At 30.7% G+C, this 15,153-nt stretch overlaps 1 protein-coding gene across 1 annotated transcript in view; it reads right to left on the bottom strand.

The window, feature by feature from the left end:
• The window catches only part of LOC129905734 (protein turtle), a 703,160-nt gene that overhangs the window by 201,695 nt on the left and 486,312 nt on the right, over positions 1–15,153 (bottom strand). The gene's annotated exons all lie outside the window — the stretch shown is intronic.

The raw sequence follows: 15,153 nt of genomic DNA, 5'->3' as shown, positions 1-15,153 counted from the left end.
AGATTTTAAGAAAAGTAACAACATATTTTCACTCTGAATTCTTTGAGTAAAACACTCAACCATTTGTGAGTTAAATCATTTTTCTTCAAATTTTTCAATCTACTCAAATCGATCTATGTCCTGTACCTACTCATGAAAATGTCCGTCTTTCGTCGAGTTGCGCTTCTAAAATTTCCTTTCAAAAATCATTCTCTCTTTTAATTTTCCTCTCTATTTCTCATTCTCTCTTGAAAGTCCTTTTTATCTGGGAAAATTGAAAAAAGTCCTTTTTATTGGAAGAATAACAAAAAAAAAAAAAACAAAAACAAAATATCCCTTACTCATGGCGCAAGGTGTGTACCTATATCTAAAACTACCTGTCATAGATCATCCCTTAATCCCGAAGGGATAAGTTCCAAGCAAAGCGAATTTACCCTCGAAACAATATCTTGGCATAGGTGAGGATATTTGTTTCTTTTTTTGGAAAAATATATAAATAAACTGTAACTTATTCCTCCTTTTTGCTTAAATTAAAAAAATATATTTACAAAAATGTAAATATAGAAAAATCAAAAAATATTTTTTACACAGAATAGTTTATGAAAGTAGTTGATGAACGTAAAGTTCCTGCAACATGCTCGTTACAGTTTTGTATTTTTTTTTTTTTTGTTTCATTTTCATTCATCCAATATAAGGGTTAAGGTAGATATATCCTAGTTATTGGCCTACTTTCAAAATGATAAGCACAAGGAAGCGCTGCTGTGATGCGGTTGTGTGTATGTGAGAATGGATATAAAGATAGATAGATGCAAACAGGGATCGGATAGATACTTTGACGATGTCAACAGTAGAGTTTATCTAGGTTATATTTGAAAAGGAACAAAACCGAAACAAGGGAAGGAGGTTGTAATTCTGTTGTTACAAGGGTTGTTATTCGAGATACTGCAGAGCATGTTTTTATGGTGTAGATTTAGAGCTGCAGGTTTTGTTTTTTTTTTGTTCTATTTTATTAATATTATTTGTAATGTAAACATATTAGCGAAACACACTTAATTTTAGATACTTATTTCAGCGCACCATGATTGCCTTAATTTTTTTTTAAAGTTTCTAATAGCTTTTCTATTATTCCATTCACTCTACTTCAAGTAGCACTGTGATACATTTTACAAAGTAAAATTTAATAATTTTAAGAAAACACTGAATCCAAGAAATTTTGCAGCATCGTAATCTTGTGGCAAAAAAATGTGATTTTTGAAAATTTAGCTTGATTTTTCAATTATGAAAAGATTTGTTTTTGGATATTCAGTGAGCATTTTAAACTATTGGGAGCACATTGATTCAATAGGGTAGACGAAAAAAGGACTTTGTCATTAGAAAAAATAATGATGGTCATAAGAATAAATTAATAAAACACTATGTTTATAATACATTTATCGCAGAAAATCGGCCCCCAAAGTAAAAAATTATCATGGGTAAGAAAAAACTAATTCCATTTAAAAATTAATATCTGAGCAATAAACAAAGATATTATAACATTTTAAATGCAGGTACAAAGAATAGCATTTTTTTCTAAAAATCAAGACATTAATTAAGTTTTTATCATAAGTATTAACGGAGTTATTAACATTAACATGAGTAAAGGCATACCAAAGTAAGCGTTTTCTTAAATCATCGCTAAAGGGTATCAATTTTGCAGATAGAGAGTTACTGTGAAACAATATTTTTCTTAGAACATACCCAAGAATCATCCCTCCAAATGTTCATATCTCATTAAGGGACACCCTGTAGATGGCAAGTCGGAAAAAATAAACGTTAGAAAGTATGGGTCCCAGCACAGAGCTCCATATAACTGCATACTTACTATAATATCATTATAATCAATAAATCAGTAACTATGTCACTGAAATGAGATGAGACAAAATGATTTAGGCAAAAACCGCCAGCCAGTAGGTTACTTTTTCAAATTGAGTAACGATAACACAATGTCAATTAGTGATGGGAACTATGGAATAAAAACTATCAAACTATCGATAGTTGTAAAATATTCATTCATTCGATAGTTTTAAATTATTCATTCATGTAGTTACTATTTTCATTCGAATAGTTTTTTCATTCAATAGTTTTTTTAATAGAATAGTTATTTTAAACGATAGTTTTCTCATTCGAATAGTATTTTTAAACGATAGTTCTTTTATTCAAATAGTTTTTTTATACGATATTTTTCTCATTCGATAGTTTTTTTTCATTCGAATAGTTTTTTTATTCGATAGTTTTATTCGATAGTTTATTCGATAGTTTTTATTCGATAGTTTATGCTATAATTTATTCGATAGTTTGTATTCGATAGTTTTATTCGATAGTTTTTATTCGAATGAATAAATGGATATAGCTCAGGGCAATTAGTCAAAATATGGGCATGAAATCGCATTTTTCGCGGGACAAAATTTTTTTCATGGAATGTGTTCGGGTGGTTGTCCTTATCATAAAAGTCAATTTGTTGGGAAAATTGGAGGTTGGGAACAGCCGCCATCTTGGAAAAGAGATTGGTAGCGTTTTTATTGAATAGCTCCATTGTTATTCATTTTAACAGAAAATGACAAAGGTAGGACTTATTAACAATAAAATTATCTAAACAATGATATACAAAACAATTCCGTGAGTTGATTAAATAAAATTTTATAGTTGGTCAAAGTGCGGGTTTGTTTCGCAAGGTTGGGACAAAATGACATTTTTTCATATATCTGACGAACTTTTGATTTGTTTGGATAATTCTTCAAGAATGAATTATATTACTTATAATTACCTATAAAATGAGCCCACAATCGTTATTGTAACCATCGTATTGTAGAAGTAATCTAACTCCGAAACTCTCCATGTACTAGTCAAAAGTGAGAAAAAAGCTAGTTTTTTGCTAGTAGGCCGAGAAAATTTTAGGAGTAGAGGTATAACCAAAATATAAGTACGCAGTTTTGCTGCCATACTCGTGTTAATGTCGATTTCAAAGGTCTGACAACTCTAATTTTGGGCTTTATACGGTTTTTGGGGGGTTAAATAACGTAAGTTTTCCAGTTAACGTGAATGGGCTAAATTTATACTATTTGAAATTATAAATATACAAGCTGATGCTCTATTATTTTTCCTAAATCTGGACACCTTAATCTCGGCTATGGGGTTAATAGAACTCACGATGTAAGGTTTTTTAACTAACCATATCAGGCTTTTCAATTCAAATAAACAAACAAAAATCGAAACAAAAAAGCCTCTAAAACATAATCGTATAAACGGCTTATATCTTGAGTTCTATTGGTCACATCCTCAAGATTGGGGTGTCTAGATTTAGGAAAAATAATAGGGAATCAGCTTGTATATTTATAATTTCAAATAGTATAAATTTAGCCCATTCACGTTAACTAGAAACCTTACGTTATTTAACCCCCCAAAAACCGTATAAAGCCCAAAATTAGAGTTGTCTGACCTTTGAAATCGACATTAACACGAGTATGGCAACAAAACTGCGTACTTATATTTTGGTTATACCTCTACTCCCAAAATTTTCTCGGCCTACTAGCAAAAAACTAGCTTTTTTCTCACTTTTGACTAGTACATGGAGAGTTTCGGAGTTAGATTACTTCTACAATACGATGGTTACAATAACGATTGTGGGCTCATTTTATAGGTAATTATAAGTACTATAATTCATTCTTGAAGAATTATCCAAACAAATCAAAAGTTCGTCAGATATATGAAAAAATGTCATTTTGTCCCAACCTTGCGAAACAAACCCGCACTTTGACCAACTATAAAATTTTATTTAATCAACTCACGGAATTGTTTTGTATATCATTGTTTAGATATTTTTATTGTTAATAAGTCCTACCTTTGTCATTTTCTGTTAAAATGAATAACAATGGAGCTATTCAATAAAAACGCTACCAATCTCTTTTCCAAGATGGCGGCTGTTCCCAACCTCCAATTTTCCCAACAAATTGACTTTTATGATAAGGACAACCACCCGAACACATTCCATGAAAAAAATTTTGTCCCGCGAAAAATGCGATTTAAATTACTAATTTCCCTGGGCTAATAAACTATTCGATAGTTCAAATAATTCAGTTACTAACACTACTGTCATTGACACGAAGAGGTGGAATGATTGAACTTTTTTCTATAAATTTCATCGATGTATCTGCTATCCGGCTGTTCTTTTTGACTTTTTTTAACTTCCAAAAAAATGACTACTTTTTTAAAGTTTCAAATTTTGTATGGAATTATTTATTGATAATAATCTAATATGTAAATCATTGGCAAGGTCTTAAGTTTGCACTACGTCAATATTAATTTTTTGCAATATTCTTCTTTAAAGAAAAGAAAGCAGATTAATATGATTTACAGAATACTAAAATAATTTTATTTCTTCCAAAAAAAAAAAAAAAAAAACAGTTAACGAAATTGTTATAAACGGCACTATATTTTGAAAACCATGCGGTGAAATGTAATCGCTTTAAGCAGCTATAGACCAGTGCCAATCCGGTTTTCAGAAGGCAAAAGTTGAACAAATTATTAGCAGCATAAGGGTGGTGGGAAAAGTTAGGATAAATGGTATATGAAAGGGGAAAAATAAATTGCCCACAAAAAAATTGGGGGAAAGGGGGTGGGTGGGCAAAAGAGTGGGGTGGGTGTCAAAAATCATGGTTTTTTACGATTTCTGCCAAAATTAGACGTCCTATCGAAAAAAGTCAAATGCAAAAGTTGTAGGTAGTATAAATGTCTACAACTTTTCCTCAAACAATTTTTTTCTATAACCTCAAAAATATTGAAAAAAATGCTAAAATACGATTTTTTTATTTTTTATTTTTATCTTTTACAAAAATAGCTGGATTTTAACAAAACTTGGTTAAAAATTACTTTGTTATGTTTTCTATCTATTAAAAATGTTTTTTGAGCAACAAGTTAATTTTTGGATTTTTGACGAATTTAATTTGAAAAAATAGCCTATTTTTCAATCAAAAAAGTTACCGAAAAAATTTTTGATCTTTGAAAAGTTTGGAATGCAATTATTTAGCTTAAAACCGTTTTTTAAAGATTGTGTGGAAAAACTATACTTTTGTGTTAGAAAATATTGAGAACAATTAAAAAAAACAAAAAAACTATTTTTAAGATTGATTTTTCCGTAAATGACAGTAATATTGGCGAGAAATAATTTTCCATAGAAACCAAATTATACTTTTATAATGATCATTGACCTTTTTAATTTGAATCAAGCACTAGAATAGCTCTAAAGTGAAAAGTTTTTGAGATATTAAATTTTGAACGTCGCAAATATGTACTATTTTTCTGATTTTTGGCATGGTAATATGTCAAAAATGTGATGTGATAGAATTTTTCTGACTTCAGATTCCAGCTCAGCGCACAAAAAACCATTAGAAAAATATTATACTTTGATTTCTATAAAAAAAACTTTTGATTCGTTTTCGATTTTTTTTTTTTTGTGATTCAAGAATATATTCATTATATATAATACAGTCAAATAAGGAGAAAAAAGGGGTAAATCTCGGAATGAATGTTAGTAGAATTTTTTTTTGCTCAATATCTTCCTTTTGCCATTCTATAACATATCTCAAAAGTCTAGAAAAATCTCATGTCCGCTTGTCGCGATTTCAAGGTCAAATCGCGAAATGGAGATTTTCAAAATTAGCAAGAATAGGCTATGGTATTATATACATATATGATACATGATTTCAAGGTATTTTTTAATGCTGATTCCAAAAAATCTAAAATCAAGACAATCTGACGTCTTTGGAAAAAGTTATACCTGTTTTTCATCTGTCAACTCATATTATTATAACAGTTGCAAACTTACTGCCGAAAAACCCTTAAAAGTTATAATAGATGAACCAAATTTTGCAAGAAGATTTTAGAATCCATCATTATTTAAAATCAAGACAAACCATTACAAAAAATATGTATACCTACGAAATAATGGTATTTTTTGATGGAGGTTCAAATTTTAGGATATGCACTAAAGAAGATTCTTGTTCATCTTAGGAATAGGTGCTAATAGGCTAATTTTTTCATTTTAATCTTTGTTTGGATATTCTTTAACTACCCTCAAAAATCTAAAAAAATCTCATGTCCGCAAGTCCTAATTTTCTTGGTTTGAAGATAAGGTGCAGATTTTAAAAAATTGAAAAACTACACTTCAGATATTTGTGTAAGATCAACATGAAAAAGGTGCATTACTTTTCAGGGATGGTCAATTTGACTTGTTTGTGAGTTTTTTTGGAATAAGTGTTAAAAGATACCTTTAAATCATGTCGCTTATGTTGGTATACATATAAAAATTTAAACTTTTCTTATTAATTTTTTAAAATCTGCACCTTATTTTCAAACCAAAAAAATTAGGAATTGCGGACATGAGATTTTTTTAGATTTTTAAGGGGAAGTTAAAGAATATCCAAACAAAGATTAAAATGAAAAAATTAGCCTATTAGCACTTATTCCTAAGATGAACAAGAATCATCGTTAGTGCATATCCTAAAATTTGCCCCTCCATCAAAAAATACCATTATTTCGTATTAATATATATTTTTTGTAATGGATTGTTTTGATTTTTAATAATGATGGATTCTAAAATCTTCATACAAAATTTGGTTTATCTACCATAACTTTTAAGGGTTTTTCGGCAGTAAGTTTGCAACTGTTATAATAATATGAGTTGACAGATGAAAAACAGGTATAACTTTTTCCAGAGACGTCAGATTGTCTTGATTTTGGAATTTTTGGAATCAGCATTAAAAAATAACTTAAAATCATGTATCATATCGGTATATAATACCATAGCCTATTTTTGCTAATTTTGAAAATCTCAATTTCGCGATTTGACCTTGAAATCGCGACAAGCGGACATGAGATTTTTCTAGACTTTTGAGATATGTTATAGAATGGCAAAAGGAAGATATTGAGCAAAAAAAAATTCTACTAACATTCATTCCGAGGTTAAACCCTTATTTGACTGGATTAATAGTATAATTGTGCAAAATTAGAACAAAAAATCAATCAAGCCGTAAAGAAGATATATGGAAATAATACAAAAATCTGACGCAAAGTCCAAGTAAAAAAATTTCATCTTGTTACAGGGGGAGTAAGGGGTATATAGATAAAAAACTGAAAAAATAGAGGATTTTTTTTTTGAAGTGAAAACTTCTTTTGTATCGTAGTGATTTGAAACAAGATGAAACGAAAAAGCGAAAAATCAATTGATTATAACTTTTTTGTTTTAATAGATAAATGAATGAAATTTTTTTCTGTAGATAGGTAATTAAATAAACTATAATTGTGCAAAATTTCATTCAATTTAATAATCAAAATCCTGAAATAACGATAAAAAGATGTTCTTTTTCTAAACACGTTATATCTTTTGATCTAGGGCACATGACAATTTTATTTAAGTTTAATACGCATGCGAATAATATTAACTTTCATTTGATTTATAAAAAACTTGAAAATACCTCAAAACACGTATGGAGTTCTGTTGCCGATGATTAGCCACCAGTGCCAGTGTAGGAAGTACCGTAATCTCAGTTTTAAATTTCGAGATATTTGACTTTAAAAAATTCTTACTTTTTTTGTAGGCATGGTAGAAACATGATTGAAAAGTCAAATAAAAGGTGAAATAATAAGCTTTCAGATGATTTAAAATTTATTATTTTTGAATTTATTAGGTGGTCATATAATAGATATGGATTTAAAGGTGATGGAATAAAAAAAAGGTACATTTTCTCGATTTTTATTTTATGCAAGAAAAATAATTTTTAAGGTTTCACTTCTACCACGTGTGAATTGCACACATGATTTTTTTTTTTTATTTATTTGGAGACGATTAAGCCGATGTCTTAATTAATTTTCGAAAAATAAGCAAATAAGAACCGGCCTAATATGTATTTAAGCCTTCATAGCTACTTTACTTCGTATCCTTCTTCAACAAATGAGGTATTGTTGAAATCGTATTACTCGTCCATTGGTTAAAATAGCATTTAACTGAATATAGCGCCCTCTAGAGGCAAAACAAGAAAACATTTACTAATTTTCATCAGTATTATCAACGTAGTCTTCTTTCGAAGTAAAGGCTTTTTTGTCATGGTGGAGTAAAAAAGGCTGTGATATTGGTGATATATTTCATTCTGTTTAATGTAATTTTCAAATAAATTGACTGAATTACAAATAACATAAGTATAATTCCGTTTAAACCTTTAAAAAATATTTATTTGTATAAATTATATTTATACGCGCAATATTAGAAGTTCCACAAGCTGTTGCGCTATTTATGCTTAATAAATCCATTTTATATCTTTTTAAACGGCCCATACATATGGTGACAAAGAAAACATATTATTACGATGACGACGATGAAGTTGAAAAACCCATCATTGTAATAAATACCGAGAGGGGTAAAGGGTCTAGTTGGGGGCTTACTACTTGAATAGAAAAACGATTACTCACTGTGATTTAGGCCAATACCACCACCATACCGACTGCTTCTCGTCACCACTGTTCCGTCCATATACGAGTAAGTTGAATATATGAAATAGCTATTTTTGGCATAAGGTTTATTAGATCAAGGGTATTATAATATTGGTTATGAGATACATTTCCATCAACCAAAAAAAAAAAAAAACAAAAAAAAAGAAAGAAAAATATCCCTGATGGTGTTGTTACGTCACTTGAATAAAATAGAGACGAGCAAAAAAGGGGTTACTCTCTTCGTTGACATCGTCATCTTCTTCTTCATCATTCTTCTTCATATATACTTTTTCCAATATGTCATTCATAAAAAGCTTAAAAGCAACCATTTAATATCATGTACATGTACAGTTTTTTTTTTTATAGAATCATTGCAGGCATCATGAGTTATTTATTATTAGAATGTATGTTGTACACCAAGGTTGAACTATATTCACTCTCTATGGTTTAACCTCCCAGGAAGAAAATATTGGCTTTTCACAGGAGTATTCAATCAATTCAATATAAAGAGAAAATAAAGCAAAACATGATGAGGTTGCATTTTCAATAAATAGAAGTACACATTTGGGATATGACACAATCAACTTTCTTGTAACTTTTAAGGCTTTAATGCTTTAAGGTATTTCCTTAGAAGGATCAAATGCATTAGAAAAGTAAATCGTCCCAAAGGCGAACGAGCCGCTGAATGAAAACAGGGTCACCAAATGCGTCAAGAGCATTTGCGACACACTTAAAGCGTTTAATGGCGTTGAATTTATTAAAAGAAACGAATACCTCACAGAATAGTAAAAAACACCAGGACAGTTTAACTTGCAGGGTTGTCAATTGTATCAAAAGCGTCAGGATATACATAAATATGCAAGTCAACCTAGTGCTTGAAGTGTCAAATCTGTCAAGAGTATGAAATTTACCAAAGATTTTAAAAGTATTATGTCCGCGTTAAGACTTTTTAACACAAAAAGAACTTTAGGAATCACACTCACATCAGAAATGTATAACACAAGTAAAATCATCAAACGCGTCAGTTGCGTCAGCTGACAAGATCGTCAAATGCTACAGGAAATTCAAACGAAAATAAGGGATGGCGGTTGTTAGTACAAAGACCGGTTTTCGGTTTTCCTGGTTTTTTTCCTTTTGGACCGGCCGGTTTTAAACCGGGCAAAAAAACCGGTTCTCGGGTTTTTTTGCTTGATTAGACAGTAAAAAAAAATTAACCTCATCCCTAAGAAAATCTTTTTTTAGTTTGATTTTGTTATAAGAGTTCTTAACTCACTCTTAGTAGGAGTTTTGAGGAATTTTTAAAGCTGAATATGAATGAAAATTTATAATTATATGGTTAGTTGAGAGAGGGAATGCATGTTTTGAGGGTTTTCAGTCATTTTGTCTCGTCGGATCTTTTTTCGGTTTTTCCGTTTTTTTTTTTTTGTTAAAACCGGTTTAAACCGCGAGGACAAAAAAAACGAAAAAAACGGTTGACAGAAGCGAAAAAACCGAAACCAGTTTAAACCATCTGGTTTTTCCCATCAATACCTGATGTAACTCACATGAGACGCGCTAAAAGCGTTTAATGCGTCGGAGGCGTCAAATGCCTTAAGTATCGAAAACACCAGAATTATGTAACGTGTTGGGTTGTCAAATGCGTCAATAGCGTTAGGATTATCGGTGAACGATATGGTTTTCAATGCATCAAAGCATTCTTTTTCATACAGTTCTATAGTTTCTAGAACTTCATTTTTGAGTGATAGGAAGAACAACAATCTATATATGATGTTGAGAAGTATTAAATGCGCCTAGATTGTCAAAATTGTCAAAGGCTCTAAACGGTCTTAAGAGTCAAAATCACGCCAAGGATCTTAAACAAAAATGGAGTTTTTTTTGGAATTGCGCTCTCATCAGATGTGTCAAACGCGTCATTGGCGTCAAATGCGTTGAGAACATCAAATGCTTCATAAAAGTAAAATGCAAATAGCCCTTATATTCGCATCAGAATATCGAATACTTCATTATCGTCAAACGGGTAAGGGATGCCAAAAGCACCAGGACGGTTAAACATATCAGGGTTACTAAACTCGACAAGGCCGTCAGGACAGAATTATAAAGTGCATTAAGGTTGTCAAATGAATGAAAGTATTTCGTTTTGATTTTTTTTTTTTTCTCTGAATATGAAGAAGAGAAACAAATTCTTTGAGAACCAATATTTTAAGCTGCGAGTGAGCGAGGAGTGTCAAATGTTCCAGGGCAAATAAGATGTTCAAACTTGCTGAGGGCTTAAAAAATTTCAACTCTTAAAAGTATCAAACACAAAGTCAATCTTTTTACTTTGTGAACTTAACTTGAAGACTTTCTATTCAAAAAGCCTTTTTCTTTCGTCAAGTTTTTTAAGATCACGAAGTCACACTATTTACATCGTTAAGTGCTCATATGCACCATGAAGATTTTTATTTCAAAAATCCATATCTTTCGTGAAGTTTTTGAAATTCACAAAGTCTTACTTCGTTAAGTAATCATACAAACTGAAGACGTTCTATTTCATAAAGTCTTATATCCTTCGTGAAGTTTTTTTAAGTTTACAAAGTCACACTTTTTCATTCGTTAAGTGGTTTAAAAGCCACCGGTTCTGGTTCTGGTTCTGGTCTTGTTCTAACCTGGTCTGATCTGAGTCTAACCTGGTTATGAATATGGACACGTCCATTTCTGGTTTAGCTCAGGTTTAATTCTGGTTTAGTTCTTGTCTTTTTCGATTTGCTGTAACTTTTTTTTAAATCGTCCTATCTCGTGATTTGTTTCCAACTTAAAAGATATTTAAAAAGAAACTGTTTGAATAACTTAATACATAGAGGTTTCTCCGTTAAGCTTTGGTCCACTCCATCCAAAAGTACCAAAAAAATAAATAACTAAAGTAAAGGTAGATGTATTTATAGGGATCGGGTCAAAATTCTGGCTTCAAAATTCTGCTTTTCAAAATTCTGCTTTTTCAGCGAAAATTCTGTTTTTCAAAATTCTGCTTTTTTTCTATTCTGTTTTTCAAAATTCTGCTTTTTAAAATTCTGCTTTTCAAAATTCTGCCAGCATTATAGTTGAACAAAAAAAAATTCTGCTAATTCTGTTTTTTTTTTTTTTATAGCATATGCGCTGGCTAAAGAAAAATACACCTCATCAATGTAATTCAACATTGGTACTTTCCTAAATTTTTTTATTAAGTGTCGCAAATATTTTTTGAAATGCATATACTGACTTTCTTTCAAATAAAATATGTAGGTATACTAATTGGAACCGATGTTGTATATTCCTTTTCTTATTCAAATTTTTGAATATTCATCTTTATTTGATAAATTAATAAATTTTTAGTTATCTTCGGAAATGTTTAATATTAAAAACCTTTTCTTAATATTTTCAAATTTATTCATTTATAAAACAAAAATTAATTCGCATTTTAAAAATGACAAATTATGTGTGTTGTAAGTAATCAAATAAGCAGATAATTTTTCAAAAAGATGATTTTACAGAATTCTGCAAAAAATTAAAAAAGGGTTTGGAAAATGTTTAAAAGCGCGCGCTTTTTAACATTTTCCAAACCCTTTTTTAATTTTTTGCAGAATTTTGAAAATCAGAATTATGAAAAGCAGAATTTTGAAAAACAGAATTTTGAAAAACAGAATTTTGAAAAGCAGAATTTTGAAAGCAGAATTTTGTTAAGCAGAATTTTGAAAGCAGAATTTTGACAAAAGAATTTTGACCCCAACCCGTATTTATAAGGAAAAGTACTCATAAAATCCTATTATTTGATTTAACTTTTTTAAGAAGATTCCATAATCACTGTTATGGTCTTGTTGTCAGATTTTAGATTTTCAAAAATCACTTTCTCTTTCCATCCGTTCCTCATCTCTGGAGAATATATATAAGGAGATTTATATTTTGGACTTTACTTACAAAGAAGAACAAAAAGAAAAAACGACTAATTCTTATAAATTTTTTTTTTTTATCTTTTCTCTCTCGTTGAAAGGAATAATAAAATTTGCAAATTTTAGATCCAAGATTTAGATAAGTTTTTCTACTCTCTGTCTCTCTCGTTTAGACAAAAAGTAAAATGAGTGTCCCCTTAATCCGTAAGCAAGGTAACATCACCAAAATAAAAAAGTTTAAAATTGGCTCAATTCACAATGCCCTGAGTCCATAATGACAAAGTTACAAAAAAAAAAAAAAAAAATTTTTTTTTTTAAGTAGATACTTTTCCTCTAATTTACTTACCTACTGTTCAAGGACATAAAATGTCCTGTAGAAAAGTACCATTACTTTTGATGAACATTTCTTTCGTTTTTGGTTATTTTTTTTTTTGTGTATAATTTTTTTTTTTTTAGTGGGTAATGTTGTCCCATTACCAGTCTTATTTTATTTATGTACTTCTCTCTGTCTACTATCTCTCTGTGTGTTGGTGGTATACACAACAGTACCAGTAGCGAGAGAGAGGTCAAAATGAATGTGAGAAATAGGACAATCCCCAATTTAAAGGATTTATTAGGTTTCAAAGCGCAAAGCCTTGCCCATTGTTGTCATCAGCGACCGACGACGACGACGCTCGACGACAACAAAGGCAAATGGCAACAGAAACGGAGCGGCAATAGCAAAAACAACGACACAATGGCAACAGCAGCGTATACAAGGTGCTTACACAAATCAAATTCCATTTAACAATCTCGCCTTTGTGCTAATACCTTAAAATTTATACCTTGGCCGGTCTGTGCTTTACGTTGGGGGATTATGACTTAGAGCTCCCATCAGGATAAAAGCCTTCATCAGCTGTACACAAATACACACTCATACACTCACAAAAAAAAAAAAGCCGCCTGCTTTATAATAGTGGCCCCAACCTCCCCTTACCAAAATGCCAACTTTAATTTGCTGAGCAATCGCTTAAGGACTCTCTCTATAAGACCATTGGGATATCCCTTTGAGTTGAGAGACCACCAAAATGAATAAGTAAGGGGAGATAGGCTTCCTTTTTTTTTTATAACATTTTTAGCCATTCCGCACCACTCAAGCTAATTTTTCATTTGCTATTTTTGCTAGGGTGTAATTATAAAGAACTATGCTGTGTGCTCTTTGGTTACTATATCGGGAAGGATTTCATGTTCATTATTCATTTTGTATGTGTTTACTAAACCAAGCCATGCCTGCTGCATGGACGACTGCCTCCAATTAAGACATTTAAGCAGACGTAACCCAACTGGCCTTCCATGTCTTTTCTGTTGCAAAAAGCCATTTTGACTCATGGTCGATGAGGGACATGAAGGGAGTTAGATGATGATGGGGTAGAATGGTGTAGAACTAGGTAAGAAGGTACTTCTATTATATCCATCGCCGCATGTCCCTCCAGAGAAAAGGGGAATGATGGACGGGGAGAGAAAAAAAAGCTGAATTTTAAATTTTTTTTAGATAATCAAGTTTTTATCCTTTTTTAGCCTTGTTATTTTTGTTAGGTGCTTTGTGTTGTTCTTGGCAGTTTAATTACTGTAAATTGGGACATGGACATGACTCATTTAGAGAGAGTAGGGGGAATGGGGAGAAGACAACGACAAGGACCTACTAAACGAGAAGAAGACTACGACAACAACAACAACAACAAGGAAGACGTAAAGGACGACATTTTTAGTATCTTGTTATGTTGTTTTATTATCCTTTCATTTTTTTTTTTCTGTTTTGTTTTGTTTTTGTTGTTGGGGTTTTTACTCTAAGAAAAGAGAAGACTATGAAGACTTTGTGAGAAGATCTAAGACGATAGGTCCTTGTTTTATTTGGTGTTGTTTGTTATTTTTTTTTTTTTTTTTTGTTAACATAAAATAGACAACAACAACAATAATAACAAGAGATGATAGAAGAAAAAAAAAAAAAAAAAAAAAATAAGAAGCGTGTAGAGTTTATAACTTAATAAATTTAAAATAACTTTATTTATAGCGTGCCTTATTGAGCAATAACTTCGCCATGAATGCTTTTATGGGTTTTTCACTTTACTAAGAGAGAGCGAGAGGGAGGATTTTTTTTTAAGAAGAAGAAAAAAAATAATAATAATAAAAAAAAACTTTAGACAACTTTCGGAAAAGGACTTAATATCATATGTGTGTTTGGAATGTTCCAAACAATTCAAATAAATCAGGATAAGTAATAGGAAATAGTGCTCAAATTTTAAAGTGTTGTGATGGTTTTTTTCCTTTATTTTGCTCTTGAACACATGATAGATACATATATGAGTATCAACGTGAACGTATACTGTTAGAGATGATGAGACATTTTTTTTTTTTTTTTTGTGAACACTAACCTAGGAGAATAATAGAGAAACTTGTTTGAATTATAAGAGGTACTTAAAGGGAAATTCTATTCAGTTTTCGATAGGATTTTTGGGGGGTTTTTCTCTCATCTATTAGAGTGGTTTTGTGGTAATAAACGATAATAGTTTGAAGTTTTCTTGGAAATTGATTTTGGGTTTCTTAGAGGGAGTTGGGTACATGACGTACCTACTTGAAGAAAAATGACATATAAAAGGTATATGATTTTTTTTCTTGTAAATCATAGACACTTTTTCAAATCGTTGATAGACTTTTGAAGGTCCGTCAAGCTGGGTACGCCACAACCGAAAATCCAAAATCTGAGTATGCAGGA

The sequence above is a fragment of the Episyrphus balteatus genome, chromosome 1 (genome assembly GCF_945859705.1).
Source record: "Episyrphus balteatus chromosome 1, idEpiBalt1.1, whole genome shotgun sequence".
NCBI classification, from domain to species: Eukaryota; Metazoa; Arthropoda; class Insecta; order Diptera; family Syrphidae; genus Episyrphus; species Episyrphus balteatus.
This window is presented reverse-complemented; position numbering and strand designations above follow the sequence as displayed.